The sequence below is a fragment of the Sminthopsis crassicaudata genome, chromosome 3, assembly GCF_048593235.1.
Source record: "Sminthopsis crassicaudata isolate SCR6 chromosome 3, ASM4859323v1, whole genome shotgun sequence".
Lineage (NCBI taxonomy): Eukaryota > Metazoa > Chordata > Mammalia > Dasyuromorphia > Dasyuridae > Sminthopsis > Sminthopsis crassicaudata.
Genome location: NC_133619.1, coordinates 57,969,823 through 57,990,848, shown reverse-complemented (window position 1 = coordinate 57,990,848; position 21,026 = coordinate 57,969,823). Strand labels below are relative to the sequence as shown.

The window sequence follows — 21,026 nt, the reverse complement described above, 5'->3', positions numbered from 1 at the left end:
TTGTTTTGTTTTTATAATTTTAAAACAATAGAAGTAGAAATGGAATAACAGTTAGATTTAAAATATGGTAGTTTATTTTAAAGAGTTTTTTATGGGTCCTTCTCTCTCCCCATTCCTAAGGGATTTTTTAAAGCCTATAGATTTGTTTTTGAAAATGTACTCTTAAGAAAACAAAAAGAAAGAAGAAAATGTGTTGTTATTCTTTTTTTGTGTTGATTTCTTTAACAATCTAGTAAAACAGTCTTCTTAGAATACTATTTCTTCAATTATTCTTATGAAACCTTTGGAGGATTATAAATATGATGGGATAGTTACTAAATCCACAAACAATAATAGGTCAATTTTGTCATTGTTTCCCCTCATTAGTTCAGAATAAATATAAGTAGCAACTGTTTCTCTTTTGATGGTCTTTTCCTTTCAGCTTGTTTTTTTTTTTTTTTTAACTAGGTAAAAGAGACAATTTTCTGCCTTATTTCTTACCTAGACTAAATCATTGATTGGACAGAGCCAGAGCTTCAATTAAACTGAAATCCAGGAAAGACCTTAGTTTAGAAAGGCCAAAAATCTCCCAAAATTTGGAACACAAGGTTTTGCAAGAGCGAATGATGAAAAAACTATTTTTGTATGTATTTTGAAAATGAAAACCTATTATTTTTTTTAAAATGAAAAGGCTTATTAAAGCAATCAAAACTCTAGGGAAACTCTGAGTGGGATATAATTAGGAAGAGGTAGTATTCTACAGGAAACATTTCTACCAAGACATTGGTTTTAAGGTAGAATGGTAGAAATGTCTAGAGATAGCAAGATATTGGAGATGGAAAGTTACATTCATTCATTCTCTTGTTTTAGAGATTCTGAACATTTTCTTTCTTGGACTCCTTTGGTAGCCAGGTGAAACCAATGGGACTCCCTAGAATAATGTTTTAAAATACATAAAATAGGATTGCAAAGAAAATCAATCATTAATTGATTTCTTTTTGAAGTTAATAAAACCCAGGTTCCAAAGAGTATAGAGGAAAAGGTTGTAAGGCATCCATTTTGTAACATTGGAAATAAAGATAATGTTGCCCTATTGTTAATTATTAAATTGAAGTTAAAATTGTTGTATTCTATTGAATATTTGTTTGATTTTAGACAAATCATCTCACCTCCAGGCACTGAGTACCTTTTTCATAAAATGGAGAAATTGGACCAGATAATCTATAAAAGCAAAAGTCCAAGGCCCTAAAACCACACTCTTAAGGCTTGGTCATCATCCTTTCATTCTATTGATTACATTAATGATATGCAGGAAAAGAAAAGGGGAATTAATGATATCTATTTAAAACTTAATTTTTTACTCTTTTAAAGGCTAGTCAGGTCTCTGCCATAAAAACAGAGTCTACAACTTTAGTTAATAGCCAATCTCAAGTTTTATTAGTTGGAAATCTTCCACATTGCTCACCTAAATCTCTCATGATACAGTTTCAACTTATTTCCCTGGATTTTGTCCTCTGGAAATATAAAAAATAATTTCCCACTCATTTTGCTATAGAAAAGGGAGACACGAATAAGTCTGCCCTCAATTTCCTTTTCTAGATGAAATCATACCAGTTCTTGCAATCTTACCTCATGGTGGCTCTTCTCTGGCCCTCTGTAAATCTTTGGTACTTTCAAAATATTGTATAATAAGAAGCAAACCATTTTAAACTAATTCTTACACATGGCTGGGAACATTAACAGAAATATTTATCCTAACCAAAATGTATTTAAAAAGAATGATTAGAAAGCATTAGCACATACATACATACAAACTGTAAATTATAAGGGGAAGAAAAAATAAAAATTTGTTCCATATTTAGATGTGCTTGCTATTTATTTTATAGATTAAATTGCTACAAAACAGAATTCTGGGCATACAGTCTGGTCCAGAAGGAAAAAATAAATAAATATATAAAAAAAATAATAAAATTTTTTGAAATCTGTAAGTTCTTCAAACAATTAGCATACTAACTCAACTGAAAGATCATTAGTAAAATGGACCTTAGTGTACTGAAAACATATTCATCAATTCTGTCAGAGAATAAAATGAAATCTCATATACAGACTCATACTTCCTCTCTGATAATCTAGCTGGGGAGAGAAATATATATTTTTTAAAATGTGTTAAATATTTTTTCAATTACATGTAAAAAAAACTTTTTAAAATTCATTTTTTAAAATGTTGAGTTCCAAATTCTCTCCTCACCTCAACCCTCCCCCCAGCCCTTGAGAAGTTAAGCAATATAACACCAATTATACATGTGAAGTCATGCAAAATATATCTCCATATTAGTTATGCTGCAATAGAAAACAAGACAGGAAGGAAGGAAGGAAGGAAGGAAGGAAGGAAGGAAGGAAGGAAGGAAGGAAGGAAGGAAGGAAGGAAGGAAGGAAGGAAGGAAGGAAGGAAGGAAGGAAGGAAGGAAGGAAGGAAGGAAGGAAGGAAGGAAGGAAGGAAGGAAGGAAGGAAGGAAGGAAGGAAGGAAGGAAGGAAGGAAGGAAGGAAGGAAGGAAGGAAGGAAGGAAGGAAGGAAGGAAGGAAGGAAGGAAGGAAGGAAGGAAGGAAGGAAGGAAGGAAGGAAGGAAGGAAGGAAGGAAGGGAGGGAAGGGGGGGAGAAGAAAAAAATAGAGAAAGTTCCTTTGAAAAATATGTTTTGCTCTGCAATCAGACATGAATAAGATCAGTTCTCTCTCTTGAGATGAATAGCATTTTTCATCAAGGGTCCTTTGCAATCATCTTGGATCATTGTCTTGAGAATGGCTAAGTCACAGTTAATCATTCTTACAACATTGCTGTTATTGTGTATAATAGTCTCCTGTTCTACTCATTTCACTTTGTATCAGTTCCTATGCTCTGAAATCATTATGCTAATCACTTTTTATAACACAAAAGTATTCCATCACAACTTGTTCAGCCAATGCCCAACTAATGAGCATCCCATCAATTTGCAATTCTTTACCATTAAAAGAGCTGCTATAAGCATTTTCATATTAACAAGTCCTTTTCCCTTTTCTTTGATTTCATTGGAATAAAAACTGAAAATTAGTATTGCTGGATCCAAGAGTATGAAAAATAGGTCTTTGGCCTTATTTCCAAACTGTTCTCCAGAATAGTTGAACTATTTCACAACTTGGGAAGAGAAATCTTAAATATACAGAAGTAAAAACAACTGAATAACCATATGTAAGAAGAAAAAAAAAAATATCCTAAGTCCAAGCACTTTCTTCGATAACTCGTTAGTATATTTGAATAGCTTTCCAAAACTTGATCAAAATATTAAGTTCCACTAAGAATCACAGAATTTCAAGATCTTAAGGGGTCATCTTGTTCAGTCTGTTCTGGCACAAAAATCTCTCAAGTCATTTTTATAAAAAAAAAATTGTTTTGACATCCAAACTACTTCTGGATAACCTTGGCAAAGCCTCCCAAACTAAGAAGTCAAACTTTGAATATCAAGACAAGAAGGTTTACCCATGTTGAGTCGGGGGCAATATCACATGAGCAGTTAAGCCTGCTCTCCTACTAGATAGTTTTCCCATAGCAGTGACAATATAATCAATATATTCAACACTATTCAGTATCCCAATAGCCTCCCTATCTTTCAGAAGAAATCTCAAATCTAGGGAGTTACCTTCCTGAAGGCCTGCAGCAATGGCCCAAAGTCAGCTCTTCCTGCCTTTGAATATCAGCTAGCCAGTGGCAAATTCATCATGAATTTTCTTTACCATGAATCACACTAGTCCCAAAATTTGGGCTGTGCACAATCTGATCCTGGTTCCCTGCTTTGCTCCCCATCGCAGCCCCTCATGCTTGGTTCTGCCTGACAGAAAAGAATCCTACTAAAAAAAAAAAAAAAAAAAAAAAAATATATATATATATATATAGCCTCTTTATTCCCCTCTTCCATACTCTCTTTACCATACTTCCATGCTCCCCCTTCCAAAGATCTCTCAATTGACCTCACCTTTTCTCATCCTCCCTGATTACCTTAAAATTTCCCTTCCCACAGCTGGCTTCCTTTATTTTCTTTTTCCTCATTACTGCCTTATATTTTGTGATGGTCCATTTTTCCTTGTACTTCATCTTAAAATACTGAATCTCCATAAAGGAGATTTTTTTTTTCAACTTATCCATGACCAAATTTGACAAGAATTTAATTTTCCTTTTTGGGGCCTTTCCATTTAGTGGAAAATGAGAAAGGAATAAGCATTTATATAGAATCGAATATGTATCAGGAACTACATTATTACAAATATCACATACATTTACATTAAGTAACTTTTTTTTCTGATAAAACTTTCTCTGTATCAGTCTAAGTTTTTCCATGCTGCTCAGAATAACTAGTCAATTATTACAGCAGAGCAATGTTCCATTACATTCAGGTATCAAGATCCATTTAAACATTTCTTCAGTTAATAGGCAATGACTTTGTTTCAAATCTTAGGCTACTCAAACTATCAGTAAAAATTGTTTTTCAATTTTTTGTTTATTAAAAAAAATAAAGACAGAAAAGGAAAACAAACCAAAACAAAATATTGTCATGTGCCCGGCAGAACATCAGGGAGGATTCAAAATACATAACAATAAATTTCCATTCAAGAAAGGATATATAATAGTAGTAGGAATTATATTCATTTTTGAGATGGTGATCAGTGGTCTTTTTCTATTTCTACTTTCCCCTCATGGTCCATTACTCCAGGACAATTATCTTGTACTTCTACTTTCTTTGATTGTTTCTTGCATTATTGTATTAAGGTTCTTTGGTCACAGCTTTCAGGTAGTCCAATTAGTCTTATATTTTATCTTCTTAATCTGTTTTCCAGAACTATTGTTTTTCTTAAAAGATGTTTCACATTCTGTTCTATTTTCTTCATTCTTTATATTCTGCCCTGTTATTTCTTCAGTGGGTGCCCTTTGCCCAATTCTAATTTTCAAAGAATTATTTTCTTTAAGATTCTGTAGCTTCTTTTCTAGTTGGTAAACTTTTTCCCCCCATCATCTTCTTGTTTGGGACTTTTTTTTTTTTTAATTTTTCCTCAATGTCTCTCATTTGATTTTTGAATTCTTTTTTGAATGCTTCTAGAAATTCTCTCTGGGGGTAGCTCTTTGTACTTTACTATCCTCTGATGATGACCCCTGGTCTTTCTTGCTCCCATACAAAATTTCTGTGTTTAGGTGTTTTCTTCTTTGCCAGAAGTGGTCATTTTTTTTTTAAATGAGAAGTATTAATATAAGCATCATTAATCATGCTGACTCCGTCCATCATAGTGTCACATCTCTGGGCCTGGCATTCCTATTGAGCCAAGGTTCTCTTAGTCTTCCTGGACTTAGACTCTGACTCCAAGCTGAGTGGGAGGTGAAAGTTTCTGTGGTTCCTGCTGAGGCTCCAGCCAAACCCAGCTAGCCCCAGGGTGTTTCTACAGAGCTAGCCCAGAGGTGTCTGTACTTCATATGGGTTAATCCCCAACCTGGAGCCCTGCTTCTTCTTGGATTGTACCAGGAGGTCCCCCTTTCTGCTCCAAAACTTCTTTATGTTTCACCAGTCTATGTTCGCCCTGAGGCACAAATTTGTTTGTGGAGGAAATCTGGAGAGCTTAAAATTTACTGACCTATTCTGGCATCTTCCCAGAATGCTCCCCATTCAGTGATAATTTATTCTTTTTGGCAAATAGCAACTCAAAAGACCGCATATTAAGATACAGACAAAAAGATGATTTGATCAACATTAAGGGAGGAAGCACAAAAATGTATGCAGTCACAGCTTGCAGTTCTCTACAGAAGTATTTAAAAATGAGAGGTTTTTTCCTCTAGAATAAATTTAAATTCTTTTAAAATTGTAGTTGATTTAACACTTTTTCAATGAGGTTAAATTCACACTAATGATAAAAATAAATTATTTTTTTTAACTTAGAGAAATTATTCCAAAAATAAACTTCAAGAAATCCCTTTATAAAAGACAATAAATACCCTCATGGGTTATATCTGATGCAGTAAATGAACAAAATACTCCTTAGATAAGTGTAGTTCTGCCCAAATTTATTTAGGCGTATGGTTGAATCAAATCATCCCTAGAGGAAGCCATTCCTATTATCAGCAACTTGCAAAGACATAGGTGAAATTTTTTAAATGATCTGTCATCCTAAGTACCCTCAAGAACAGTATATTAAGATTGTTTTGGCTTTGAGTATTTCCATAAGTTCCTGAACCAAATTAGACCCTAATCCTGGTTGCACAATAGTGGCTCAGAATCAATACTACTTCTGAGGCCCTCAGAATTAAGTCTTTTTCTAGAACATCAACTTTATGGCCACCACTGACAGAAATGAACTTTCAGAAAAGCCACAAGCTAAATCAATACCAATCTGGACCCCAAGATATTAAAATAGAAACTAAGCTAACCTTTAGAATACAGAGAGATGAATAGCAATTCAAGAAATTACTAAATTTAACTGATTTTTATGCTGGACCACACCTATAGAAGATTGGACCCCAAAATGGTCTTCATGAATTCGAGTAAGAACAATCTACCTCCAATCAATGCACTGCTGGCCCTGAATTCAGGAGGACCTGGGTTCAAATTTGACCTCAAACACTTAACACTTCCTAGCTGTGTGACACTTGGCAAGTCACTTAATCCCAATTGCCTCAAAAAATAAAATAAAATAAAATACATAATAATATGTACATGTGTAAATATGTTTTTTATGATCTTGATGCAGGAGATAAAAGAAATTGCATTCAAGAATTTGCACTGCAGTAAATGGAAAAAGAAAAACAAAAAATTGGTAAAGAATCAGACAAGTTCAAAATATGAGATGCTCTAAGTGACAAATGAATGGTACGTTTAAAGGTTCAAGTGCTTTGAGCTCAAAAAAAGTAGAGGGATTTGTGCTAGAGCAATAAAGAACAGATTCATGGCAGAATCATAGATAGGTTTTTAAAACCCAGAACTCTTTAGAAGTAAAAGTTAAGCTCTGCCTTAAAGGACTAGAAGAAATAAACAAACAAACAAACAAAAAGACAGGGTTTCCTATGAGAAATGAGCACTTTCAGCAAAGGCACATATATAAGGGAGAATGGGGTAGCTGAGTAGTGCGGTGAATAGAACACCCAATGTAGAAATCAGGAAGACTTGAGTTCAAAGCCAGTCTCAGACACTTAGCAGCTTCACGACCTTGCATAACTCACTTAACACTTTTTGCCTCAGTTTCCCTATCTGTAAAATGAACTGGAGAACCATAAGAACCTTAAAAGGAAAACCATAAGAAAACCCCAAGTAGGGCTCTGGAAAGTTGATATTACACAAATGTCTGGCAATAGATAGCATCCCATAACAATGACTATTGAATTAATTTCTGTAAACACAATCCCATTTTATAATTTACTTCTAATTTAAATATCAAAGATATATAAAAAACCTTTCCATTGCATGAAGTTAAACTTTTAACAAAGAGGTATTAGGTTGTTTGTTCCATTCCCCATCATAATTAATGCTAGCAGTATTGTTACCTGAAAATTAATGTTTCCTTGTAAAATTCCCAATTTGGGAGTATCCCATTAGCTCTGTGTCACTTTTGATTTATAAGAATATGTATGTTCATGGAGGTGGTATGAGCAAATGGAAAGTGGTCAATTTATCAAGGTTAAAAGTAAGACCTTTATTCTGATTGGCCAATACAAGGTGAAAACATTTCCACTATTGAGAGAGTGGAAGGGTTATTTGTTCATACCTCCCTGATGAGTTGTTGTTCTCAGTTCTGGTCCCATTAACACTATATTTAGTATGATTGGCTGAATCCTGTTCAATGTGGTTGTGAACCACAATTTTAGATTTGGCCACAAAAATGAGATATTTTCAACATCAGAATAAAAGCCTCTTCTTTTAATTTCTTAAAGTTGGAGGCAGGGGAAGAATATGAATGTGGAAACAAGGTGGGGCTAGAAAATCCTTTGATTTTACAATCCCATCTCCTAAACCTCAACTACCTATCTATTTCTTTGGGGAGGGATTTTGGACTATAAAATTTTCCAGTAAGTATATTCTCCCAGTGCATACTCTAACCTGAATATTTCTTAAATACAAGATTACAGGTTATTAGTTAAGGTTTATCAAAGCTCTAAATAAGATATCTTATGTATAAAATGTATTTAGAATAAAATAATGTGAAATAAATAAATGTGAATTATTCTGAACAGAAACTGACAATTTAAAAATATTTTTCCTTTATTTGAAGTGTACTGTTGTTGTTAGTTTGTTGGTTTGTTTTAATAGGAGCAGATAGTAAAGATAGAATACCTAGAACTAGAGTCAAAAAAGTTCTGACCTCAGACACTTATTAGCTGTGTGACCCTGGGCAAATAAGTTAACTCTATTTGCCTCAGTTTCCTCATCAGTAAAATGAACTAGAGGAGGAAATAGCAAACCACTGCAGTATCTTTGCCAAGAAAACCCCAAATGGGGTCACAAAGAGCTAGACACAACTGAAAAACAACTAAACAATATCTTGGACATTATCTGGATAAAACCTTAGAAACCTCAATTCATATTTGTCATGTTAATATGAATGCTATGGCTCCTAGAACTAGGGTCCCTGTTCTTATCTATCAGCTTTTATTTTAGTTTCCTTAGTAACTTGCCACTCACTTTCCTACCTTTTTTGAATATTATCTGGGATGCCCTCTTAGATTCAGGGAGTCCACGACCTTAAATATGGCTAAAAATACAGCTTTCTTTTCACTAACCTGTAACTGAAACATGGCATTTCCCTCCCTTTCTCTGTCTCTGTCTCTCTGTCTCTCTCTCTCTCTCGTTCTTTATTTAATTTTTAAAATGTTTTAATGGCTTTTCTTTTTCCCCCTTCATTAAACCTCTTATTTTTCTAAACATATGCATGGACAATTATTCAACTCCTTTTATTTATGAATGTAGACAACCAACATTACTGTAAGAAGGCTTTACCAGACTTTCAATGAGGTCTAAGAAACAAAAAACCTTAAGAACTACTGTGCCGTAGAACTCGGGAAATTTTTAGCAGGACTATAAAAACATCTAGCTCCATTGCCTTAATTCACACGTGAGGAAACCAGAGTCTTAATTTGTGCTAGTCATGTTCCCAGCCCTTAGGCAGTTCTTGAAGTGATCCAATTGTTTCAGTTTTGTGTCCAACTCTTCATGATCCTATTTGGAGTTTTCTTGTAGAGCTATTGGAGCATTTGCCATTTCCTTTTCCAGCTCATTTTACAGATGAGGAAACTAAGGCAAAGAGAGTTACATGGCTAATAAGTTTCTGAGTCCAGATTTAAACTCAAGAAGATGAGAATTCCTGACTCCAGGCCAGGTAGATGGCACATAGCTTGTATTTAATAAATATTTACATTAACTGTCTTCCATAAGAAAAAGATGTGCTATTCACATTTAGAAAAGGGCTTTCATATAGTGGGTAATCAATAATATTTGCCAAATAAATAAACAAATGCTGCCACAAAAAACTCTATTTGCCCGTCCCCTTCCCCATAGGAACACACACAAACCCACTTTTTTGAGCAGCTATACAATCAGAAATGTTAAATATGATAAGAATCCTGGCTATCCCTCAAGAGTTCTGTTACAGTTTAATTAACCAGACACAGGTGAATCGCCATCGAGACAGTAGCTATCAAGCCAGGAAAAGCTTAAACCCTGGTTAGTCAATATAAGCAAAAGGAAAATAATAACAGGTATTCAGAGATCAGTAACATTGTATTTAGCGTTAATGTTTAATCTCTTAGGGAGTGATTGGTATCAGGAAGTTTTGTCTTACATGGTGCAGGACTCGGCCGAGCAGGACTGGGGTGGGTCACAGGTGAGAGGTTTGAATGCCAGAAGAAAAATCAGCATTAACTGGGATACAACCCCAAAAGCTGCCCTGTCCAAGAAGATACCAATTTAACTGGTAAAGTCTCACTATATTTATGTTACATTTGATGGTTTTCAAATTATTTTCTTGTTCACTATCTCATTTGCAAATTGTTTGAGTTTGGGCAAATCATCTAACTTCCCTGGGACTCAGTTTTCTTATCTTTCAAAATGATTGGGTTGTCTACAAGACAAAGTCCTTCTATATGACCTTCTAAACCCAGGGTCACAATCCCCTGATGCTTAAGACAAGCCTGTAAAATAGGCAGATGGGGTCATTCCAGACTTCTCAGGCAACCAGAAAAGGATTCCATCGGTATCAGGAACTCCATCTGCATAAACTTATTCCCCACTTTCTATTTTCTCCTTCATTAAAATATATTTTCCTTAAGGAGCATATATGCAGACTCTCTCTCTCTCTCTCTCTCTCTCTCTCTCTCTCTCTCTCTCTCTCTCTCTCTCTCTCTCCTCCCCCATTTTCTCTAGTTGTCCCCCATGCCTGAAACATTCTCATTCCTCATTTCTACATCCTGTTAACCTTCAAATCCTAGCTAAACCTCCATCTTCTCTCTTAATCCTACTGCCCCCCATTTATCTTCTACATAGCTTATTTGCACTTAAATTTGTTTGCTTATTATCTCTTCTATTAGGTTATGAGTTCTTACAGGACAGGGATTGCTTTTTGCCTTTTTTGTGAAAATCCAGCACTCAGCCCAGTACCTGGCACATAGTAGGTACCTGCGGTTTTGTTCACCTGTTTTTTTTTTTTTTTTTTCCTCCTCTTAAGGTGTTTTTATACATATCAGTACTTTACATTCTCTCGTATAACTTTTTAGCAGACCTAGGCTTTTCTTGGCAGAGATACGGGAATGTTTGCCATTTCCTTCTCCAGGCTGTTTTATAGATAAGGAAACTGAGGCTAATAGAGTTTAGGGCCTTGTTCAGGATCACATAGCTAGTAATTGTCTAGGGCCAGATTTGAACTCAGGAAGACAAGTTTTCCCAGTTTTAGGCCATGCATTCTGTGTATTGTGCACCTAGCTGTCAAGCAGGCATTCAATATAGTCTCAGACACTTAACAGTTGTATAAACCTTGCCAAGTTAGTCCAATTCCTCATATATAAAATGAAGATGATAGTGAAAATAACAACAAAAACATAATAGTGATAATTGCACCTTCTTCCCATTTCCCAGGGTTTGTTTTATGAGGATAAACTGAGATAATATTGATACAGTGTTTGGTAAATCTTCAGTGTAAATGTTAGTTATTATTAACTCAATAAACATAAAGTATTATGCTAGGATATTATGGTAGGAGATCTAAAGACCAAAAAAAGAAAAAAAGAAGAAAATTAAACAATCCATGCCCTCAAAGAGTTTACATTCTATGAGGGGGGGGAGGGGGATTACATTTGCACAATGAAGGAAATACAAAATAGATTAAATATTCAAGATATTGAATAAATAAACATTCAATTATTAATTAATGGAGGTCTGGAGAAAGGCCTCCTGGGGTAGTGGGGGACATCACAGGTAGGCTCTTCAGGAAAATAGGAATTCTATGAATTGAAGATGAGGAGGGAGTACATCCCACACAGGGAAGACCCTTGTGCAAAACTCCCTAAGAATTTTTTGGGGATGGTAGTCTGGCATGTATAGGAAACATCTATTGGGTCACTTTTACTGAAAAGTAAAATAACGTGAAAGTACTCACCTGTAATCTGAAAGATGGCAATTTATACTCTTAAACAGTTGCCTAAGACCTTGAGAGGTTACTATGACATCCATCATTACATAGCTGATATGTGTCAGAGACAGGACTTGACAACCTCAATTTCAAATTTTAGCCTCATCCCATGAGCAGCTAAGTTGCACAGTGGATAGAGTGCCATGTTTGGAGTCAGGAAGACTCATCCTCCCGACTTCAAATCCAGCCTCAGATGCTTACTAATTATATGATCCTGGTCACTTAACCTTTTTTGCCTCAATTTCCTCATCTGTAAAATAAGCTAGAGAAGGAAATGGCAAACTACTCTAGTACATTTGCCAAAAAACAACCCCCAAAGGGGGAGTTACAAATAATTGGACTCAGTTAAAAAATTGACTCAACAACAAGCCTCTATCCCCAATATCACATTACTATTCTATCTTGATTTTAAAGATCAGGAAACAGGTTCAGAGAGTTGGAAGAGTGCATATATAATAGATACTTGGGCTAGAATTAGAGTCAGGATCTTCTGACTTAAGTCCACATTTAAACAACTCATTGTACAGTATCTGAGACTCAATCAACTTATATGATATCCTCACCTTCTATGATCTTCTCTCCACTATCAGTTGTAACCAAAGTTCATTCTAAGAGTTTTCAGAAGTGAACGCAGAGACAAGGATGCATTAGAATCTAAATCGTTTTAACTTTCTTAACAGACCTAAAAATGTCATTATCATTAACCAAGAAAAACACTGAGCATCTTTTCCCCTACAATATCTCATATAATAGAAGGGTCTAGTAAAAAAAAAATTAGAATATGACAGATCTTAAGGAATCATACATTGTCTGTGAAAGTTACATCTTGGCCTCTAGTGTTGTGGACAAACCCCTTAAACTAACATAGACAAATTCCCTTATATATCCCTGGGGATCTTTATAAACATCAGAGTTATTCAGCAATCCTAAATTGACAATATATACCCTTGCTCTATAATGAAGCAGTAAGAACCATAAAAATTAGCATGGCAATCAACAAATAGATATCCTTGCCTCTGATTGTGTGTGTGTGTGTGTGTGTGTGTGTGTGTGTGTGTGATCTTGGACAAATTCTTAAATTTCTAAATAACCCAGATAAAACTCTAAAACTCTAAGTTACAGATTTGCATTGGTGACAAATTTCTACATTGAACATCTCCCAATAAAATCAAAGGCACAAGCCAAAATATGCACATATACAAATAAATGAAACAAAATTCTTCAGATAGTCAGTGGTCCTCAAACTTTTTAAATAGGGGCCAGTTCACTGTCCCTCAGACTGTGGGAGGGCCAGACGATAGTAAAAACAAAAGCTCTCACTCTGTCTCCACCCCTCAGCCCATTTGCCATAACCCAGAGGGCCGCATAAATGTCCTCAATGGGTGCATCTGGCCCACGGGGCTTAGTTTGAGAACCCCTGGTTTAAATGACTACACAGTGGTCCACAGGCTAAACATAAAGTAGGTTTCTTTCATTTGTAATGTTCAGAGGCAGTACTGATTTTTGTCTCACTGATTTCCATTGTTCACTGAACTCAGGTTTTCTATGGTACAATCCATCACCTCTGATTATGAACTAATTATGACATTATGACAATGGTAGCCAAGAACAATGCATAAAAATTGTGAAAGAAGTAAAAATTTACAATAGATGTCAGATGGAAAAAAAAAAAAAAAAACAACTAACAATTAAAGCTAAACCCAACTATTATATAATAGTCCAAGCCAAGCAGGACCTGGGCAATCTTTTATCCAGTTTGTTGTAGTGGGGGATTCCTTTAAAGTAGAAGTTAGATAGACTGATGACTGAGTTCCATTTCAATTCAAAAAGCCTACGATTGGAAGATTCTGTAAAATAAAGGACACGTACTATAAGTGAAATGAATTCTTTTATCTTTTATTTCCTTTAAAATTAAATGGTCACACACAGCTCCTTATACTACTGCCTTTTCAGTACAATCAATCAATTGTAAGATTTTCCATACTATCAAAAGAATGACCATGGTACATCCAGTCCAGGAATCTGTCTCCAATAGTGGCACCAAAGTATGTATTATGGGAAGGTTATGTTGTCTTCCTGAACATGACCTTCAAAAGTCTCCCAGACTGTCATAAAGGACTAGGGGCCATTTTATGCTTTTGTTCTGAGTATCTCTCTTAACTCAAAACCAAATGTCATCATTTTGTGGCCAACATTCTGGTAGGTGAATTTCCCTGCATTGCTGGTTGGTCCTCAAAAAAACTATGCAGTCCATTGTGGGGCCTATAATCGAATCTTTCTAAGCTAACCAGGATCTGCCAAAACTTGTCATTCTTTAAGACTTTAAGATGATTTATGTGCCTTGAGGAAGAGGAAGATACAAAGGACCTAAAAGAAAACATTCATCAATAGCTTCAGGAAAAAATTTTGTTTTAAAATTATTTCTCAATTTTATATCTTATATTTCAAGGCATACTGCTAATAGCTAGGGTCTGGTGATTTTACAAATACCTATTTTCTCCGTACCCACAGACTTCATGTTGCATTTGATTTCAATCATCAATCAATATAAATCAATAAACAATTAGTAAGCTCTTCTATGTGCCTGGCACTATGCTAAGTGCTAGGGATTTAAAGAAAAAAGAGGCAAATGATAGTCCCTGTCCCTAAGGAGCTTATGATGTAATGGGAAAAGTAACTAATGCAAGTAAATATATATGAAGCAAGCTATATACAGAATAAATAGAAAATAGTGGACAGAGGTAAGGAACCAGAAGTAAAAGAAGTTCAGAAAGCTTTCTGTAAAAGGTAAAATTTTAGTTGAAACTCAAAGAAAACCAAGGAGTTCAGGAGTCAGAGAGAAGGGAAAGTGTTCCAGACATGGTCTACAAGTCAGAGAGAATTTCAGAAGGGAAGAGATGGAGTACCTTATTCCTGGAACAACCAGAAATCCAGGGTGATTGGGTCAAAGAGTACATGGCAGGAAGTATGGTGTAAGAAGGCTAAGCCACTATTATTTGTTGAATAGTAGGGTGTTTTAATTGGATGTGTGTTTTAAGAAATCCCTTTGGTGGCTGATGAAGACCCACCAGCAAACTACTGCAATATAATCAAAGTGGGAAAAGATATGAGTCTTCACTAAAGTGGTGACGGTGTCAGAGATAAAAAGAGGTTCTATTAGAAAGATATTGCAAAGATGAAATTGGCAGGTCATGATAATAGTTTGGATATTGGATATTGGGGGAGGGGGATAGGAAGGAGGGTGACAGTGAGGAATCCAAAATGACTTCTTGGTTTTAAGTCTGGAGGACTGGCGCCATGGTGTTGCCCTCAAAAGTAGAAGGAAGGGGAGGTTTAGGGGGAAAGAAAATGGAAACATCCAAGTCTTTTGAATCCATCTTTCAATGGCCATTTTTCTAGCCTCAGATCATTTCAGTAGCTACTCTCACAACCCTTTCCTGATCCATTGTAAGAGGTAAAGCAAGCTGCTCTGTTCACAGTATACATTATGATTTTAGAGAATTACAGGAAGGAATTTTTTTTTTCTAAGATGCTTACTAATAACATCTAGTTAATTAAAAATTATAATTGCTGTCTTTTGGGTTTATATCACATCATATAAATGTTATTCCTCTCTCCTTTACCCCAGAAGTAAGCCATTCAACCTAGTACTGAATATAAAAGATAATAAAAGTAATCACTGCATCAACTAATTCTGATCATATATGTTAAATTTGAGAAGTCTGAGATCCAGTTTTAAATATCAAATATATCAAAATATCAAATGCCAAAAAAAAAATTTAAAAATCAAATAATATAATATAAGTCAACAAGCATTTACTAAGCACTCATTATAATCCAGACACTGGTATGACAACAATGCACCCAGAATGGCACCAAAAAAAAAAAAAAAAAAAAGAGGGGAAGGGGGAAGACCATCATGCTGCTCTCAAAGAGCTCACAGTTTAATGGAGGAGATAAGATAAATACAAAAAAAGATATGAGATAAATCATAGTAAGAAGACATCAGTAGTACAGAAAATTGGAAAAGAGCTCTTACAGAAGTTGGTACTTAAAGAAAGTTAGGAAATGAAAAAGGAGAAAATTCCAGACAGAGTAAGTCAATAATAATGTATATTCTTATGCAGGAAGGAAGTTGAGAGGGAGAGATGGGGGCAGAGAAAGCCTGGGGCTAGTCTCAATCATATGCATAAAAGATGATAATGTTAAACTCATAGGAAATGATGAGGTCAAGAAAGAACATTGGACAGAACCATGGGCAATATTCACAGTCAGGGGGCACGATGTGGATAATGAATCAGCAAGAATTGGAAAAGTTGTCAAACAGGAGTACCTAGAGACAGTAATGTCAGAAAAACACATAGAGGAGATAACATCTAGCAGGAAACAATGGTCAATAGAATCATAACATGGAAGAGAGGTGTAAAAAAATCAGGACTGAGAAAAATCCATCAGATTTGGCAATTAAGGTTAGTTTGGTAACTGGAAAGATGTTTCCATTGAGTGATGACTCTAGAAAGTAGTCATATATGTATGTGTTCTAATAAAGAAAACTCACATTTTTACAGCATATTAAAGTTTTTCAAATATTTTACATCTATTCATCTCATTCAACTTATAAGTAGGTAAGGTAGATTCCATTTTAAAGATAAGAAAATGGAGACTTAAGGAGGTTAACTAGCTAACATAACACAGCTATTACTACATTTCTGATGTAACACTTTTATCCAACATTCCGTTGTCTTGATGAATTATTGAATAATTGGATAAACAAAGCATCCTGACCCTGTTCTTCCTCAATTTTTTGAAATTTGCAATTTTTTCAATCTTATTAACATTTACACTCAATTGACATTATTAGCAGAGTAATAGAAAAAAATTAAGGGCAGGGATAACAAGTTATATGAATGAATAATTTAATTTTTAAAAAAAGTGATAGCATTTACATAGGCAGTTAAGTGGCACCATGGATAGAACTTGATATTTGAAAACTTGAGTTGAAATCCAGACTCATTCCCTTACTAGCTATGTAACCTGGACAAATCATTTCCTCAAATTTTCTCATCTGCAAAACTGGGATAAGGAGAACCTAATTCCCAAGTTGCTGTAAACTAAGATAATATTTGTAAAGCTCTGTGCAAAATATAGCACTTTATAAATACAATTATCATTATTCTTACTATTCTTCTTATTATTAATAGAACTTTAAAATTTACAGAGCACTTTATATTATTTCATTTGATCTTCAAAACAACCCAATTATTACCTCCACTGTTCCAGGTGAGGAATGATGCTCAGAGGGATAAATTGTTTGCTCACAAGATAAGCATCTGAATCCGGATTCGAATTTGGGTCATGCTAAGTGTGAGTTCGGCACTCTTAGCCACTATACCACTTAACTGCCTAAAAATCATGAAAGCTCTTCCTCAGTAGAGTTCTCTTCTACCATTGCAGATCCATTAGTACTCTGCAAATTATAGTGTTAAAGACTTACCGGGGATCACAGAGCAAGTGTAGGTCGGGGGAGAGATTTTAATCCAATTTAGCCTGACCCCAGGACTAGTGCTCCTGCCATTACACCAGATTGCTTTTCCAATTAAAATCTATATATAATTCAAAATTCTCAATTAACTAATAGCTTCATCTTTTCACTGTATAAATAGCTCATATCAAATAGCCACCGGAGTCCGTGTTTGCCCATTTCTTTCCAAGTATGCACAATACAAGATAACTATTATAACTAAATTAACTATTCATTAGTAAATATTTTAAAAGTTGGAAGAATAATGAAAGTGGGAGAGAGTTAGTGGGGAGAGAAACAAGGTTCCCAGATAATTCACAAACTAATGACAACTGCAACAGTAGAGTCAGCTACAAAGCATATCATTTGACCAGTTAATATGTACACTGAAATGTAATTAATTCTATACCAACTCTGTCATTCAACACATTAAATAGTGGCAACTATCTTTTGGAAGGCAAAGCTACCTACCTCAAAGCTGCCATGTAATTAATAAACATGTCAACAACATTGCGAAATAAGACATAAATTTCAAAATGGAATTATGTTAGCTTGGTATTAAAATGTACTAATGTCAAATTATTTTGAAAACCTGTCCTCCCACCTACCCCCCACATACACATGTCCCAACCCCAGCCAGTTTAGTTAAAGAAAATGAAAACCAGCAACCACAGGTAGTTTGTCTCATATTATTTAACTATAGTCAGCATTGCAACATATGCAATTAGCATAATGAATGCTCAATAAAACAAAGTGGAACTGTATTTAAAAGGGGGCCTACCAACATGGGATACTTTTAAACTGGCAAATGGCATAACAAATCATAAAAGTTAAACAGTAAACTGGGAATGTTTATTCCAGGGGATTTCATCAGGGGAATTACAAAATATAGCTAAATATCATAAGCATATTTACACATACTCCAACCACACCCACATACTTAAATGAAGTCAAAGTTTCACCACTATTCAAATACCATTACAAAGAACATAATCCCAATTAAAATCTCTGCAAACAAGGAATTACTTCCACATCTCTCAAATTCTCTTTAGGTAATTAATACCCTCATCATTTCTAGACCTCACTAGTCAACCTTCATCCTGTCTCTCCACATTCTCACTCATCTTGCTCAAAGCTGCCAAAATCATATTTTTCCTAAAGCATAAATCTGTTTGTACATGGCATTCCCCTTTAGACAAAAATCAACAAACTCATTCTCTTTCCAGACTAATTCCTCATTATACCCATTCAAGTTCCGTACACCAATACTATCCCTCTTTTTCTCTATATTGGTATTCTTTTTAAGGCTCAACTCAATAATTCCTCACCCCCATCTTTACCCCTAAGCAAATGAGTTTGAATTTTTTTTGGTATGTATTTGGTATCAATTTTTTCAGTGTACATGTAGTTATCCACCCTACCCTTGAGGACGGGGACTGAAATTTGATCCAAATATACTTAACTTTAAATTTTCACTTTAAGCAAAAATGATATATGGAAATTCATATTTACCAAAAGATCAGATAAAAGCTATGAAAGATTTAGCAATTTATGAAAAGATTCTTTCAAAAGAAAATTCTTTAATGAATATAATTATTCCTCTTCTATGCCTTAGATAGTTTTCAGTTAGTTAGTCAACAATTAATAAGCATTTATAAGCAACTACTATCTATCAGGAATGGATATAAAAAGGCAAAAGTTAAGTCAGTCCTTGCCCTCAAAAAGCTTATATTCTGACCAGAAGAGACAACATAGATATATATGCTTATATAAATCTTTGGCCCATTAATAGCCTTCAGTGTATCACAAAAACACTTTGAATTGTTGCTATCAGCATAAAACTGAATTTCATCTGCCTTTTTACTGAGCCAAGAATCCTGCATCTCTTTTAAGTTTCGATTGTACTTTACTTTTGATGGAATTAAATGCTGCCTTCTTAGAAATGGATGAAGCATCCTACTGGTACAGCCTGTGGAGTTCTCATTTTTCATTTAGCAGCTTCTGAATTTCTCCATCATTTTTATCAAACCAGTCTTGATATTTGAAAGTGTTCTGACCCAGATAAGTAAAAGCAGTACTTTTCTGCCATCTGTTGCCAACTGTATGTTTCCTCCTCTTACTCTCCAAGTGAGCAAAAAAAAAAAACCCCAAAACAAACTTTTCTCTCAGAGACATTAATTCTTCTAAGAGTCTTTTTGCCTTGGAGCTGACACTTTTATGGAATGTGAATATTCAGCTTGGAGAAGATAAGTCTATGATTACATTGCCTTCATCACTCTCACATCTTCTAATAATCACATAGTCTATTAAATGCCAATGTTTGCTGCAAGGGTGCATCCATGAAGTTTTATTGCATTTAGGTTGATGAGAAGATCATGAGATGCACAGGTCTTCAGTAGTGAGTGACCACTGCTGTTGCTATTTCCAATTCCATTCCTCCCAAGAATTCCCTGCCATGTCCCGTAGTCTGAGCCTATTCTAGCATTAAAGTCACCAAAGCAAGCTTGTTCTTTTTGGCACATTGATGATAAGAGTTTCCAGGCCTTCATAAATTTTTTTTGACTATCAGAGTTCACCATGGTGGGAGCAGTCACTGATGATTATGACCTGGCATTTTTCTGCAAGTGGCAATCACATTGCCATGAGCCTGTCATTCACTCCTTTTGGAAGGTAAGTGAGCTTGTTTAATAGATTAGTTTTGACTGCAAGACTTACACCAGCTTCATGGTGCTCCCTTTCACTGCAGTCACTCCAGAAAAACTTCAGTGAGCTGGGCTTCATTTGCCAGCCTCATTTCGCTCAGAGCTGCTATTTGGATGCAATACCAGTTGAGTTCTCTCACAAGAGTTGTTCTTCCAGGTCTATAGAAACATTGTGCTGACCCCTAAGCCTATGAAACCTGGACAATATACCAACGCCATGCTAGGAAACTGAATTGCTTCCATTTGAATTTCTTAGGAAGATTTTGAAGATCACCTGGCAGGATAAGATAGCAAACACTGAGGTCCTTTCTTGAATTAAATTACCACAAAAAGCATCAACTCCAGTGGGCTGGCCATATTATTCAAATGCCAAGTGTACACTTGCCAAAATAATTATTTTATGGAGAATTCATTTAGGGCAAGCACTCACAAGATGGTCAGAAAAACCACACTCACTCTCAAGGTACATTTTTAAAATTTAAGAATTGATTGTATGAATGGGAGACCCTGGCACAGAACCACCCACCATGGTATGCTCTCATCAGAGAAGGTGCTGTGCTCTATGAGCAAATCAGGAATGAATTAGCCCAAAGGAAATGCAAACTACATAAAATTAGAGAATCCACCCCAAATGTTGATAGGGACTATCTGCATCTGACCGGTGGCAGAGCATTTCAAACTTGTATTAGTCTGATCAGTCATAGTTAAACAATAACTCAACTCTTACACAGTGATATCACTTTAAAAACAACAATAATATGCTTATGTAGACAAAACAGATGTAACTATTTTTGAGATAAGATAAGGGGGTGAGAGAAGAGATCAGAAAAAATGGGAAGTGGATGAAAATTATGGACTCAAAAAGAAAATGAGGAAGTCCAACATTCTAGTCATGGGGACAATCTATGCCAAGGTAAAAAGAAAAAAGATCATGTATGATGAGCAATAGTAAGAAGTACCAGTTAGTCAAGAGTCATCATGAATAAAAATTAGGTCCAAATGGTGATAAAATCTCTCAATTAATCTAAAATGGTGCCACTAGGTAAAATGGTACCTAGAATGGCAGTATCACTCAAATTGCCTTTTATCCAGAACCTTTCCAACACTGGACTATCTGTCAGAGGGGAAATCACTTTAGT

General features: G+C 35.2%; 1 protein-coding gene across 1 annotated transcript in view; it reads right to left on the bottom strand.

Moving 5' to 3' along the window:
* AP1S3 (adaptor related protein complex 1 subunit sigma 3) overlaps positions 1-21,026 on the bottom strand; it is a 79,117-nt gene that overhangs the window by 17,469 nt on the left and 40,622 nt on the right. The window lies entirely within an intron of this gene.